This window comes from Pinus tabuliformis, chromosome Q (genome assembly GCF_031772625.1).
Source record: "Pinus tabuliformis cultivar Carrire ecotype Pingquan chromosome Q, CPIR1, whole genome shotgun sequence".
Lineage (NCBI taxonomy): Eukaryota > Viridiplantae > Streptophyta > Pinopsida > Pinales > Pinaceae > Pinus > Pinus tabuliformis.
The window spans coordinates 467,022,853-467,038,542 of NC_142296.1; positions in this window are offsets into that span (position 1 = coordinate 467,022,853).

A 15,690-nucleotide genomic window follows, 5' to 3' on the forward strand; every position below is an offset into this window, starting at 1 on the left:
ATGGGGAAAGAAGTTGAAAGCAAGGTCGTTAATAATTTTCATGCAAATTTGAAGCTCATTAAAGAATGGTTTCAAAAACCAATAGGACAAATTGAAGCAAGTCAAAATCATGAATATAAAGCACAAAAAGCAAAGCAAAGAAGACAGTTTGAAGATGCAATGTTTGGGCAATAGTCCAAGGTTGAACAAATATTTGAAGAGGTAGGTGTAGAAAACATGATCCAATTGTTTTTCAGAACAAGTTCAAAACAAATCAAAGAAAAATTGTAGCAACAGCAAGTGAATAAAGCCTACAGAGATAAAGTTCAACAGAGAATGAAGCAATTTCAAGGATATAGAATCTGGAAGCAGAGAAAAAGAAAATGAAAAATTGTAAAATTCTTGAGTCATTGTAAGCCTAGCTAAGACATAGACCAGCAGGCATGTTTATGTGATAGTTAAGTCATGTTGAGTCATGTTGAGTCATACGGTCGTAATTAAGGGGGAGTGTTAGAAATAGTAATTACTCCTGCATGTGGAGTTGACTAAACATAGAGAGTCATTTAACTGATGATTGAGTGATTGAGTATTTGAGTGTTGAGTCAAGTCAAGTTAAGTCATGTTGAGTATTTTAGTGTGTGGTTGCATGTCAAGATATTTTAGGCAAGTAGCTAGTTTGAAAAGTTTAAATACCTTTCATCGGGTTCACTGTATGTATCATATTTTGTGTGATCAATAGAATAGCAACAACTCATGTTTTATGTGTGAATTCATGCTTTGTATCCTCTACCTTTCCAACATTAAACTCCTAGGAGACCTCCTTAGCATAGAGCCATAGAGAACCAAGGATTTCCTTAACACAACTAACATACAATTTCACTTTGCCCTCCCTGTCGTCCAAAATTGCTTCGAGGGGACCCAAGCAGTTATCTTCCCATAGTAAGTTCAACATGTCGCCTCCCACTAACTTAGAGAAAACCCAAAAAGTAGGCGAGACCTCAATTGTTGGGGCATCAAGATTTTTCCTTACAGGGACGCATCATAGGTGAACCTACCATCCTCATCTCCTATTTCGAATGATGCTTAGCATGATTCACAAGAGGTTGTATAGTCACATGCTTTTCATGCGTGGGGTGTCCATGCCACCCCCTCCATTTAATGATCTCACCTACCTAGGGCGGTGGAAATAGCTCCCCAAGCCATCATTCTCCTCTAAATGCACCCCCATGAGGGAAGCCCGATCTCTATTATTAGTTGTCCCTTGAGAATTAGATATATCATTTTCCAAAACATTGTGGAGGTTATTGTGCCAATCTAATTGAGAGTTCAGAGGCAAACCTACTTCAAAACATATTCCTCGTTGAAGACAACCCAAATTGGCTAAGAAGCTTGCAGTGTGATTGCTAGTCCACCAAGTATGATACATGATAACATAATTGAGGGATAAAAGTAGTTGCTGAATTCGATAAATCAGATTTATAAGTCTCCAATTCTTGGATTTTCTTTGTACTGAACCACCTTCTATTAAATTTTGGGTAGTTCTAATAACTAATTCAGAGTCTCAAGTCTATTTTCTTTTTTTCCCACAAGCACAATATTTTTTTCCAAAGAAAAGACGCCTGTAATTCTATTCATCTTGAAGAAAAAATAAAATTATATTGTGTGTATGATGTAAGAATTCCATAAATATGCCTCACGAGATTGAGCTAAAGAGGAAAAAACAACTGCAAAAAAACTATACAATAAAAAAAAATGAAAGTTAAGTGTGTACATTCTCACTTAACTTCAATTTTTTTCCTTTCTTTTTTGCCCTTTTTGCCGACCATCCAAGTTTGGTTCAACAATAACCATTGCCAATTATCTTCTTGTTTCCATTTGTGAAGCTTCTTTGTCTGAGTTTGAGCTCTCAGATGCATGAGCTCTTTTTATGCCCCCATACCCATCTCGTGCCTGAAAGCCATTATATTTAGTACCCTTGTTAATAAGGGTAATGATTACTGATTGTGTCGCAACATCCCCTCCATTTGTCTCCATGTTGATCCAATGCATCCACTTCTATTTGGACAAGATGGATCTCCATCCTATCTTCTTCTTCCTCTTCTGTGAGGTGAGGATCTAAAAACTTCCATCCTTTTAGCCTATTGGCCTGCTTCTTTTTCTTTTTTGGGTTCTTTTTAGCCTTAGGCCATGTGTGTTTTCAAATGTCCCACTTGGAAACAGATTTGGCATCGAAATATCATGTTCCCATAATCTAACACTTGGGACCAATGCAATTTTTTGTGTTTCAATATTATGTGATATGGTAGGCCTTTGCTAATGTCTATCACCATTCATATTATCAAAAAAGTAAAAATGCATTTCTTTATTCTTACAAGGTCCATTTCTTGAATTTGCCTAGAGTATTTCGAATATCATCTAGTACCTTATAATGCCAAAAAGGAAGAGGAAGGTTTGGAAGTATGACCCATATCATCATAGTTGAGACCACCATATTTTTTGCATGAAACTTAGGGAACCATGGAGTAATGAAGAACCGAACTCTACCCCAAAACCAAGACCCTTCATTTAGAACATACTCCAAATCTTTATGTGCATCAAATTGGACAATGGAAAAACCTTTGGAATATAAATAAATGTCACACTTGAGTGTCCAAGAAGGGAAAACCCACTAGTGTAAAGCTTGAGGTTTTGGGAAAAAAAACCATTAAAGCTGCAAATAATAGCCTTGGAATGGAGGACAGAGAAGAGGGAGTTACCTCTAGAAGATTAACTTCCAAGACTATCACTTCATCCATTTTTTCTACAATGTATGGTCATGGAATGTTTTTAATTTGTTCTGCTAGGATAGAAGAATTCCCCTTCAATGCATCCTTGAAAGAGACAAATGTTCCATTATCTATCCTAGTTCTTAGATCTCCTCCACGCAACCTTGAGTTCATGACTATGGTTGAGTTACTTTTGATGTTATAATCTTTGATTTGGGAGGAATCTTGGAGAAACTTCTCTTCATATTGCGAACTTTTGAGATTTGTAGGTATGCCCCATTTATACTCTATGCTCTACTTTAGAACAGTGACAGGGTTTTTTCTCCTTCTCTAAAGAGTAGAGATATTTCCACTAAAATCTTGATAAAAAATTGAAAGGTGTTATGATCCTTCTCTGCCATAGGGGCATACTGATCAGACCATGAAGAGTGGATGGGTTCTCTTAAAGGATAATGCACCCATCTATGCATAGGGAATGGAGCCACCGTTGACTCCACTAGTCATGAGACAAATCACGCTACAACAGTCAGGGTAGAGGGAACATCGAACTCGAAATAAATACCCGTAATGCACACCCGTCACACTAATATATGACCAAATAGAACCCAACCCAAGATGACAATGTTTGAGATCTTGGTCATACTTCAGACCTTGACGCAACAAAGGAGGGACCATTCTGCTGCAAACCTAGAACTATGCCCCCGTCTCTTGACTCTTAGGATAAAATAAGAGGTAAATCACCGCGATGCGGCCCACCCTCAAAGGTAAAAATGCAACCCTAGCCAATGGTGGTAGTTTGGAAACATACACAACTTGCAAAAACCCTAGCAAACAACATGAAATCCATTTTTTCCTTCACTGCCCAATTCTATGATTTCCAACTTGTGATGCATTCACATGTTCAATGTTGTATATAAATACTTTCAATACCATCAACATTTATCATGTCACTTGCGAGAATTGAACTTAGGTGGGAAGGATTCGATTATTTTCACCCAACCATGTGGGATAACCTCAATTCACAAATTTAATATATAAAAAGTTTACATATATATAGAGTTCTAAAAATAATATTAAGATGTATGAAATTGTTGAGATGTTAAAAAGTTTTAGCATAATATATTATTATTATTATTATTAATGAACAATATGATAAGAAAAATAATAAACACATTTTTTAAAAATTAAAGATTTTTCGTGTAGAATTGGATTTATGTATCTTTCTTAAAACAATTAGGTTTATTTATGTCAGTAATTATGAATATATGGAACATGTTATGTTAGTTTCTTAATAGAATACATAGGAGAAAAAACATTGAATTTGTAATAATTTGTGTATTTCATAGGTCTAAAAACATTGAATTTGTAATAGTGTATGTATTTCATATGTCTAAGTTAGAAGTAGACATAGCATAAATAAGATGTATATTTGTAATAGTTTAAATTTACATAGATTTTTGAATATGATATCATAAAAATGTGTATACTTTTAAGCCATAGTATTTTGTGTGCATTCTTAGTTATTTAAAATAATTATAATGAATAAGAACATGTGCAAATCTATAGTGACATTAAATATTAATACATATACCCATTACACTTGACCTAAACTCAATAATAATATCATTATGTACTCAATGTATAATATAAAATAAATACACTTAAAATAATTATATTGAATAAGAACATTGCACATTTCTAATGATTTTAAACATTAAATTTATTCCCATTGCACTTGACCTAAACTCAATAACAATTGTGTTATGCACCCAATGTATAACCTAAAATAAATGGACATAAAATGTTGATTAATTTTGAGATAGTCAATAAGTAATTAGTTATATTAATTTGTTATGTGTAGGATTGGAGTTTTAAAACTAAGGTATGGAAAGGTAGTTAGACTTGCTTAAAACTAGACATGTTGATATTTATAAATTTATTATTATTCAAATTTAAGGACTTAAACATGTTTAGGGAATTAAAATTAGGCCTTAGGTTCTGAATGATGCTTCTAAGCATACAAGGACAAGAGCATGCCTTAGACCACACATGATCTATCAAGTCTTATCCATGGCCTTCAATTCATGATATGGGTGTTGTTTAGATGATTTGACTAGTAGGCATGTGCCTCAAGGCTTTAGACATGACTAGGGGAGGAACCATAAGGATTAGGTCCTAAATGATGATTCTATGTATCCAAGGAAAGTAAATAGGTTTTGAACCAACATGAAAAATCTCTTGATGGTATCCTAAATCTTTGAGTAGCATTTTTTTTTACTTTTGGATGCTTTGAGAATATTGATCGTTCTTAAGGCCTTGAGAATTGTCATGGGGGGGACTAAAGCCTTGTGACCTAAATTAGTCTTATAACAATCAAAGGACATCAATGATGCTTGAAAATACTAGGCACGACACATTAAGGGCATCCTCAAACTTTGTGTAGAGATATGATAACCATATGAATATTTTAATCACTCAATATATATATCAAGGACCGTGGACATGGTTGGGGGAAGAAACATGGGAATTGGGTCATAAATTATGATTATATGCATCTAAGGAAGGTAAAAAATATTTAAAGAATCATGCATGACCCCTTTAGGGAGTCGTAAGAATCCAACTAGGGATATGGGTTCCATTTGAATTTGATAAATTGCTATTGAGGCCTTGAACATGGTTAGTGGAGGAAACCTAAGGATTATGATTTAAATGGTATCAACCATGGTGCATGAAGCATCAAATTTATTGCCATATACTACTCATATATATGCAATTCCCCCTAGAGAATGTCTATGGTGGTTTATCACCATGTACATTTCCCTTGAGATATAAAATAAAATATTGGGGCCTAAGTACTTAGTTTTCAACACTGAAAGGTGGATTAGGCCATGATAGGCATTTATGCTATGCTAAATTTCAAAATTTTACATGTATCCCACTTGTAGGCCAACAAATCCCTCAATATTTCTTTTAGAGTAGGATGGGATCATGTGCATCAACCACTAGCCATAGTGAAAATTATTAGGGCTTATGTCTCTAGGTATTAGATTTAAGTTATGGCCTACATCACAAAATCCATCCTTGCAACACAAAATGCCAAAATCCTAATCATATCCCAATTGGAGGCTAAATAATGCATCTGTAAGAACTCTTTGAAGGTTTAAGGCCATATGTAGGGCTTTTGATTTATAGAAGAAACTATTAGGGCCTATGTCACTATTTTTGTATCTAAGGATGACCTAAGAAATGAGACTTGACCATGTTTTTCCAAACCTAAATATTGTTCTAATAAGGACATTGTTCTCCCTATACATAATTTTTGGTTTTTTAGGGACTTGAATATGGCCCATGATGATTAGGAATACCTATTAGGATCTAACTATCTAAATTTTAAATTTATACCATACCGTAGCCTATGTGACCCATATATCTTATGAAAACATCAAAATCATTCTCATATATAACTTATAGGGAAAATATCCTCTTTATAGGGAATTCGTATTGGTTTTGGCCCTATCCATGTCCCATGATCCCTAAACCCAATTATTGGAGCCTAAGAAACTAGCCTTCATCCCCAAAACATAGATGTAGACCCATGACACATACATGGTGCACCAATAATCAAAATAAATCCCATATCTCACATAGAAGCCATATATTTATTTTATATAGCCTTTGAGATAATATAAGTCTAATGCATAACCTATGAGTCCTAACAACAAATCTTATTAATAAATTCATTAGTTTCTAGCCTTGAACCATGCTCCAAGGAATGAGACCATTCTTTGTAAAATATCTGAATTATGTCCATCCCCCACATGTACATCAAAGATTACTTCAATAGGATCTTTGTGGTGGTTTGTGACTTGACACATGGCCCACAAAAAATGCATTTATATCCTAATCATAAGCCAAATATTGTCTCTAGAAGGGCTCAATGATGGTTTAATGCCTTGTGGAGGGCTCATGAGCCCTAAATGAAACAATTATGATATACCCCTAGTTTCCATCATGGTAGAATATATTAGGACATTAGACCCATTGATGTCGTGCTACATGTTTTAAATATTCCATTTATAGGAGAAGGATTACCTTTAGAGGGCCAATGACATCATATGTTCCGCATAAATGTCCCATGAAACTTAAAGGGAATTATTCAAGATGATGTCATAATAAAAAATTTAAAACCCACAAAAAAATGTATTCTAAATAATGAATAGATTGAGAGGTAATTAGAATGGTTAATCACTCATAAGTTAACTATTATTCCCTCTAGACAAAAAATTTAGTTGCATAAGAAACAATGTGGTGTTAACTCTACATGAGAAATGATGTATCATTAATGAATGTAACACCTTAGTTTGATCCCCGTGATATTATTTAATGTATAAATGTGAATTAGGCTATGAGTCTAATAGTATGGCCAATGTATAGGAATTGTAAATGATTAAAATTAATGTATTAAATGTTTAAAAATGCATCATTGATTGTGAGATAAGAGGGACTATAATTCCACAAGAGTGGGACAAGAATGGGGCTAAGGGGGTCCAAAGGTGCCATAACTAAGAAATATAATCATTTATCCAAAATCAAAGGCTACATGAGAACTTTCAGCTAAGTTTGGGAATAGGTTTTAAAAGTGGTCCATTTGAGTGCTAAGTGGCATATTCCAATCATGCATAAATAATAATGTTTTTTGGGAAGTTGAGTAGAGACAACTTTAGGGGCTAGTATTAGTAGATGGGCTAGTGTTACATGCTAAGATTCATTAATTTCCAATTTTCCTAAAGTGATTTTTCCCAAATTTTATAAGGGTGCCCTAATGTATAAATAATTGGTGCAACAATGCCTATAGTTGAGAAGAATGCCCCATGCTAACAACAAATTTTGTAACCTTTTTTAAAATATAAGGGTTATGGGTATATATATCTTTTTGCAAATTATTTGTGTTTATATGCTTAATTAGCAATCATAATTCATGAATTGTTTGCATTTATAGATTTTTATGTTATTGTCTACATGGGGTAGTTCAAGTGGCAATGGCCGTGGAAATGAGGTCTCACGGAACCTGAGATCTTGAGTTCGATTCTTGTGCTACCCTTCCCGAAAATTGGGTGAATAACAGACATGTAAAATTGAAAATGAGAGGGTACTACCAAGCTTACAAAAAAAAAAAATAGATTTTTATGTTATTATAAGTAATGGATAAATTGTAGCATGCTTTTTTGTTTGCATATTAGGTCTTATTCAGAGCATTTATATGTGGTGTTAGAGAATTTGTGAGCCAACTTAAGGAATTTTGAGATTATAGAGTGGAAAGAGACATAATTACTATATTGTGTCATAGATTGGTGTTTGTGTATGTTATAATTCACTATTTTGAAAATTTCATAAAAATATGTTAACATTCCGAAAATCTTTTATTTTCTCGTCATTTTGGATTTACTCAAAATATATGATTAACTAAGAAAAATAGTATTTTTGTTTCTTTGAATAAGCTATTTTAAAAAATCTTATAATTAGAACATGTTAGATAGCCTTTATAAGAGAACACATCAAAACAATTTTACAGAAGAGTAAATCCAATACCCCACCTGAATGAACACTATGAATGCCATGAAAGAACCAAATGAACACAATGAGTACCATGAAAGAACCATTTTAACAAGCTAGGTTAAATTTCTTACATGTAAGAATGAAAATCATCTCATATGCAATTCCCAGTAAAGTCAAATCATATGACATGTCAATCTTTTGGAAAAAAACTATGGCAATCTGTTGGGTCCCTATAATACTAGTGATTACCCCATTACTATTGTAGTTATACCCCTTATTTATATTGTTGTGCCCCCATTACCCCCATATTGTTATTAATGTGCCCATAGAATCCCTCTATTGTTATTTTTGTGGCTTTATATTATTATTGTTAGGTCGGCTGGATTATATTGTGACTCCATAGACTCCTATATATAGAAAGGAGGTTTTGTCATTTGAATCATCCAAGAATTGTTCATTTATGTAATGTAAAGGAGGTTGCCCCCTCGAAGAGGCTGAATTCTAAGGCGTGTATCTCTCTTTTCTATCTTTTTGTGAGCTGGTTTCATAACTTACGTTATATATTTTAGAAGATATTTTTGGTTTAAATTTGATTGTATTTATGTATATAATTAATCTTTCGAGATACCTGATATAAGAAATTGCTTATATGATACAAATTTGTGTTTATAGAAAAATAATATGAAAATATAATGACTTCAGGCTCAATTATTTTATAATATTTTGAATATTATTTTTTTAAAAGAATGTTCTAGATATCGGTGGCTATTCATTGGAATAGATACATGAATTGAATATATTTTGAATGCAAAAAGATACAATTAATTTGTAGAGCAATCGTTGAAGTTATATCATCCGTTTATGTTTTTCTTTAATCCATAAACGAATATTGTTTTAGGCAGTGGGATGATGTGGATTTCATTAAATAATTTAAAATGATTTTTTGGAGAGCTTTATTTATTTTTTTTACTTAAATTATGCGATGATTGAGAATTTTTATTTATTTATTTTCTTTTCTTAATGACTTGTTCGATTTATGTTGTGTTTTTTAATGATAAATAAAGGATAAATATTATATTAATACAACGTTTAATTTTATCCTTAATTAATTGATGAAAAAAATTCAAAGAGTTCTACTTTTGTTCTTATGCAAAGCTAAAATTGTAGCTACAAGGAGAATAAACTTGAAAAATCTGATATTATCTAATGCTTTTATTATATTTATAGAGAGTAAACTTGAAAAATCTGATATTATCTAATGCTTTTATTATATTTATAGAGAGGATTTATTTTGCAGGGTTACCTTCCAATTCAAAGATCCCTGGTGTAGTTTGGTATCTCATTTCGACATCCTATCATGATTATAGTTTTCTTCATATAAATATAGTCATGGAATACATATGCTAATCCATTGTCACATATAAGAACAAAAGTAATTAGTACGGGAAGGTTTTAGGAATATATTTTTATGAATAATTGCTAAAGAGGATGGTAGATGATAAAAACAATTAGAAATGAAGTTATATATATGAATGAGGATTAAGGTTACGATAATTATTTAGAATTTCTAAAAGTAATTGTTAAAGTAATGATGATGCATTTACCAATAATAATATTTATATTTAATTTAATTATAAGAAAATAAGAAAATAGTTTATTAATTTTGATGTCTATATTATAAGAAAAAAAATTCCGTAATAATGACATCAAGGAATATTTATCGATATGTTTCGAACTAACAAGTATGGTTCATCGTCAAGATAAGATGAAGAATCAGATCATGGCTTGCACGTCTCCAAGTTGAAATCAGATCTTACATCCTTTAAAAGATGTAGAAATTCTTACCACATTCCTGTGTTCGCCCGAATTAAACATCCCCTCAATATTCTCAAAAACCATCAAGTTTTTCTGAAGGCAAGTATTGCCTTGTTATGGTCTGAGATTTGCATAATAAGAAGTGGTCTTGATCGACTCTCTCAACATCTTCTCTCTTTGCATTTGGAGCCCTCTTGTATAATTTCCACCACCCTGTGGGCAAAGATCGATGCATGCTTAGCTCTTAAATCTCCACGGATGGAGAATATATGGAAGAAAAAACAATCTATGAAATTTCTCAAGCTATCAGGCACCGCTGCTCATAATGGTCTTTCTAACCACTCTGAACATTCTTCCAACAACAGGATTAATTTCGATCAAATTGACGCGCTTCGTTCATGGATCAATTATTGTAAGGACCTGCAGTCCTAAACGCGTTTTCCCAAAGTGCGACCATGACCTACGGAGGGCGCGTGGTTGGAATAGCATGAAACAATAGTGGAGCGAGCTTAGACTTATGCGATGGCGTATAATGTGTATGTATAAAAGGAGGGCAAGTTGTTTATAGGCTTGGGAGCATGGAGGAGCACCCACGGGCTGACCACACTTGGAGACAAAGCTGACGGGGTGAATTGTGGAGAAGTGTGGGTGCGTAAGGCGTGGAGGACGAGTTGGCCGGGTAGGCTAACTCGCCCTGCCACCTGTATAAACAAGTGATGCGTTGGAGTCATTTGAACCATTATCCATCGCTCGTCGCTCAAACATGTGAAGAAGGCGCAAAACAAGAGTGTGGACGTAGCTAAGGAGAAAGGTGCAGATTTGGGTGATGCGCCCGTTCTTGGGCAAGGCCGCACGAAGGTGAACTGCTTGTCCTGGTTTTGGGTGAAGGGCACGAGCAGGGTCGCCCGCCGGTTGGAGAAAGGCATGCACAGTGTGTGTGGGCACCTGGTTTGTGCAACGACTTGGCATAGGTTCTTGGGTGGCTCGGGTGAGCGCCCGCCCATCATGCAAGTGTGCACAATGTGACTTTTGGAGAAGTGTCGAGATTGTGAACAGAGGTTTGTCTCATGCAAGAGGCACCCATGTGTGGCGACTTGGAGGGGCGCCCAAGTTGGGAAAAAACCACGATAGTGCGACAAGGTGAACGAAGGGTTGATAAGTCGTGCGGCGACCGTGCAGAAGCATCGACAAGCTAGGCAACCGAGTTTGCCGAAGATTGTAAAATTGGCTAAGTATGAAACTAGGTGTTTCCCAAGTATACTTGTAAAGCTTTGTAACTGATGTAAAAGACTGTATAATATATTATTCGGGCAGACTCATTGTTCGGGGAGTTGCCCCTCCCTTTATACTGTGCAATTGTGTTCTTGATTTATAATTGCTGATGATAATGAATGTGTATGGGTGTTCATTGGTATAAATGAAACATTAATAATTACTTGGTTGAGAAACATAAACTAAGTAGGATAAGTGTTTAGGCGTAGTCCACGAACATAAGTATTGGTGAAAAGAAAGTGTTTGGTGGTGCTGCACCTCGCCTAGCACGGTTGGAAGACTACTGCAGGCTTGGGGGCATGACAATTGGTATCAAAGCTAGTCTGAAGACTTGGAGGAGTCTTGCAGGAAGCTAGGTGAAGCAGGTGTGTAAACACTTGACAGTTGGTGATTCAGCAGGTTTGCTCGTGACAGCTACTTGCAGGTGAAGGAAGTTGATTTCACATACAAGTGGAACAAGAGCTAGTTCATGTCTTGTAGGGAACTTGGAGAAGACTGAAAGGCAAACATGGTGGATGAACCTATGGCAGGTGAATCTAGCCATGATGCAGGTGAAGTCTTTCGGTACAAAGTGTTGGAACAAATGGGTCGATGGAGTTCTAACTGGGTTTCGATGAAGGTTGAGAACATGAAGATTCGGGAAAGCTATTCGGAACTAAGGAGGGAACTTGAAGAACTCAAGAGCCAATGTGGAAGTACGACAAATGTTGAACTCAAGGAAGTTGATGAGGAGATCCGATGAAGTGGTCTTAGTCTTCAAGAGCTCTTGGATGAAAGAGCCCGGTTAAGGAAGAAAAGAGCCATGGTGGAAGCCGAAATCAAGTAAATTGAGGAGAAGATAAAAAAGAAGATTCTTGGTAAGAAGATCATTGTAATTGAGTAGGAAGAGCTCGACTACATTGACAGGCTGGGAACTCACTACTGAGACAATCCAGAGGATGTTTGGAAGCTTAGTTCTATGGAAGTAGTCAATGGCTACTTGGTTGGTGCACTTGAGTAGAACACGATGGAGGACAAGCTTGAAGGGAGTCAAGCTAGGCCAGGATCGAGTTGCTTAGAAGAGACAAGAAAGGAGGTGAAGTACCTTAGGAGGAATGTCAAGTTGGAGCACAAGCCAATTGACACTTCTGAGGCCGAATTCTTGAAGAAGGTCACTGATGTGAGACACAGGATAAATCCGACAGAAGGAGGTGATGCCTTGAAGCTGAGTTTTGTGCAGGTGACCGTGAAGGGCAAGAGATTTGTAGCGTTCGTGGATACAGGAGCTAGTCATAGCTTCTTAAGCAGGAAATCAACAAAGTCTTTTGGGAAGAAAGCTGAAATGGAGAGGGAATGGAGTGCTTTCAAAGCAGTCAACTCTACTATGAAGGCTATTATTGGTGTGATGGATAACACTCAGGTGAGAGTGGGATCGTGGCTTGGAAAGTTGGACTTGAGGATCGTGGACATGGATGATCATTCTATGGTGCTGGGGCAAGATCTCATGAGGCTTGCACAAGCCATACCAATGGTGGACTAGGAAATTCTCTTGATCACAGCTGAGGGAAGAACAATGATGGTTCCGATGAATAGAAGGAGTTGCTTGGGGTATAGACAGAGGATGAATTCTATGATTTTGTATCCCAAAGATTCGAATGTGAAGCATGAGGATGTGGAGCAAAGAGGACTTGGGAGTATGACTCAAACAACGAAGGAAGGGAAGGTGATTGACTTCATTGCAAGAGCGAGGAAGAAGGAAGTAAGTGAGAGGGAAATCTCATGAACCTTGAAGCACTTGATAGAGACATCTTCTACTGATGATCTTCACAATGGAGTTCCAGATGAAGGGAGTCCGAGTACTACTTCAGAGGCAGTGATTGATGAGGATTATGAAGGTAGAGATCCTACTGGTATAGTGGACTTTTGCAAGTATGCTATGGGGATATATGACTTTCAATTGACAAAAGCCAAGCTTGGGGAGCTTGGGTGTGCATGTGAGGAGATTGAGGCTGTGCACAGATACTTGAGGGCACAACATCAATTTTATACATGGGTGGATGAGAGTCAGGGAGGAAACTTCCTGGCTCTCCTTTCCCTATAGACAACCTTGGAGATGGGTTAGTGCAGGGACCTTGATTGGAAGGGGCTGCACCAACTTAGCAAAGGGCCTTGGGAGGAGGCTTCTTTATGACAGATTTGCAGACTTGGATGCGGATGACCAGATGTTGGGATGGAGTCTACATGGGCTGGACATCATGGAAAACTAGAGTCATGGACATCAGGTTGAAGATATGGAGCATGACAGTTATGTAGGGACATTATGCAAGAGCATGTGTAGAGGTGTCATTCATGGACATTCTATGGGGAGTGCCGAAGCAAAGGATGTTGTGTAGATGCTATTGTGACATGGAGATGTATGAGCCAGTGGAGAGGTTGTACACTCTTGTGCAACAAGGCCATGGGCTGAACATGTTGCAGATGGGACGGAGTTTCCATGGACCTGAACATGGGATTGAGAGCAAACTTTGATGAATCCAAGATGTAGTAGAAGTCAGGGAAAGACTCATGGTGGCATAAGGATGTGCATTCTTATGGTTTTGGCGTATGGTTGGATTAGCTACCCAACTAGTTGAGTCATGAGGGGTACCAGTGTGCAGAGGTATGTTGGCATTAGTCGAGACGCGTCAATGTAGGGAAAAGATGTGTCAGTATTGGTTCTACACTTGACAGGCAGACTACAGGATGAGGACGAGACAAGATGGAGATGTGGTTCTACATATGTTGCAGGGATGTTACAGTATGTGGAGGAGTTGAAATCATGGATAAGACTGTTCGGATATAGAAATCTTGATCTTGGTGGATGGCTACCAGGATGGTATGTTGTTGAGGACGACAACGAATTCAGGTGGAGGAGGATGTAAGGACCTGCAATCCTGAACACGTTCGCCTGAAGTGCGACCGCGACCGACGGAGGGAGCGCTGTTGGAACAACATGAAACGATAGTGGAGCGAGCTCAGACTTATCCGATGGCATATAATGCGTATGTATAAAAGGAGGGTGAGCTGTTTATAGGCATGGGAGCGTGGAGGAGCACCCACGGGCTGACCACACCTAGAGACAAAGCCAACGAGGTGAATTGTGGAGAAGTGTGGGTGCGTAAGACATGGAGGATGAGTCGGCTGGGTAGGCTAACTCGCCCTGGCACCCGTATAAACAAGTGATGCGTTGGAGTCATTTGAACCATCATCCATCGCTCATCACTCAAACATGTGAAGAAGGCGCAGAACAAGAGTGTGGACGCATCTAAGGTGAAAGGCGCAGATTTGGGTGATGCACCCATTCTTGGACAAGACCGCATGAAGGTGAATCGCTTGTCTTGGTTTTGGGTGAAGGGCGCGGGCAGGGTCACCCGCCAGTTGGAGAAAGGCATGCACAGTGTGTGTGGGCACCTGGTTTGTGCAACGACTTGGCATGGGTTCTTGGGTGGCTCGGGTGAGCACCCGCCCATCATGCAAGTGTGCACGATGTGACTTTTGGAGAAGTGTTGAGATTGTGAACGGAGGTGTGTCTCGTGCAAGAGGTTCCCATGTGTGGCGACTTGGAGGTGCACCCAAGTTGGGCAAACAACACGATCGTGCGACAAGGTGAACGAAGGGTTGATAAGTCGTGCAACGACTGTGCAGAGGCACTGACGAGCTGGGCAACCGAGTTTGCCGAAGATTGTAAAATTGGCTAAGTATGAAACTTGGTGTTTCCCAAGTATACCTGTAAAACTTTGTAACTGTTGTAAAAGAATGTATAATATATTATTTGGGCAAACTCATTGTTCAAGGAGTTGCCCCTCCCTTTATACTATGCAATTGTGTTCTTTATTTATAATTGCTGATGATAATGAATGTGTATGGGTGTTCATTGATATAAAGGAAACATTAATAATTACTTGGTTGAGAAACACAAAATAATTAGGATAAGTGGTTAGGCGTAGTCCACGAACATAAGTATTGGTGAAGAGAAAGTATTCGGTGGTGCCGCACCTCGCCTAGCACAGTTGGAAGACTACCGCGGGCTTGGGGGCGCGACAATTATGGTTCTCATCTCGTTTCAAACGTGGTTTCCTCCCCAGCTAGAGTTTTTGATTCACCTAGATCTCCATTTCAACAGATTTCAAGTAATGTTGACAGATCCTAGAGTAAATGCATGGCTCATGGAAATCCGCTTCAGGTTCAATCGATTAAAGTTGGTCTGACCTCCTCATCCTGCACTATAGGCGATTAACATTGTTTTTCTCCCCCTCTAGAGTTTTCGTTCCTGGTTGACAACTCA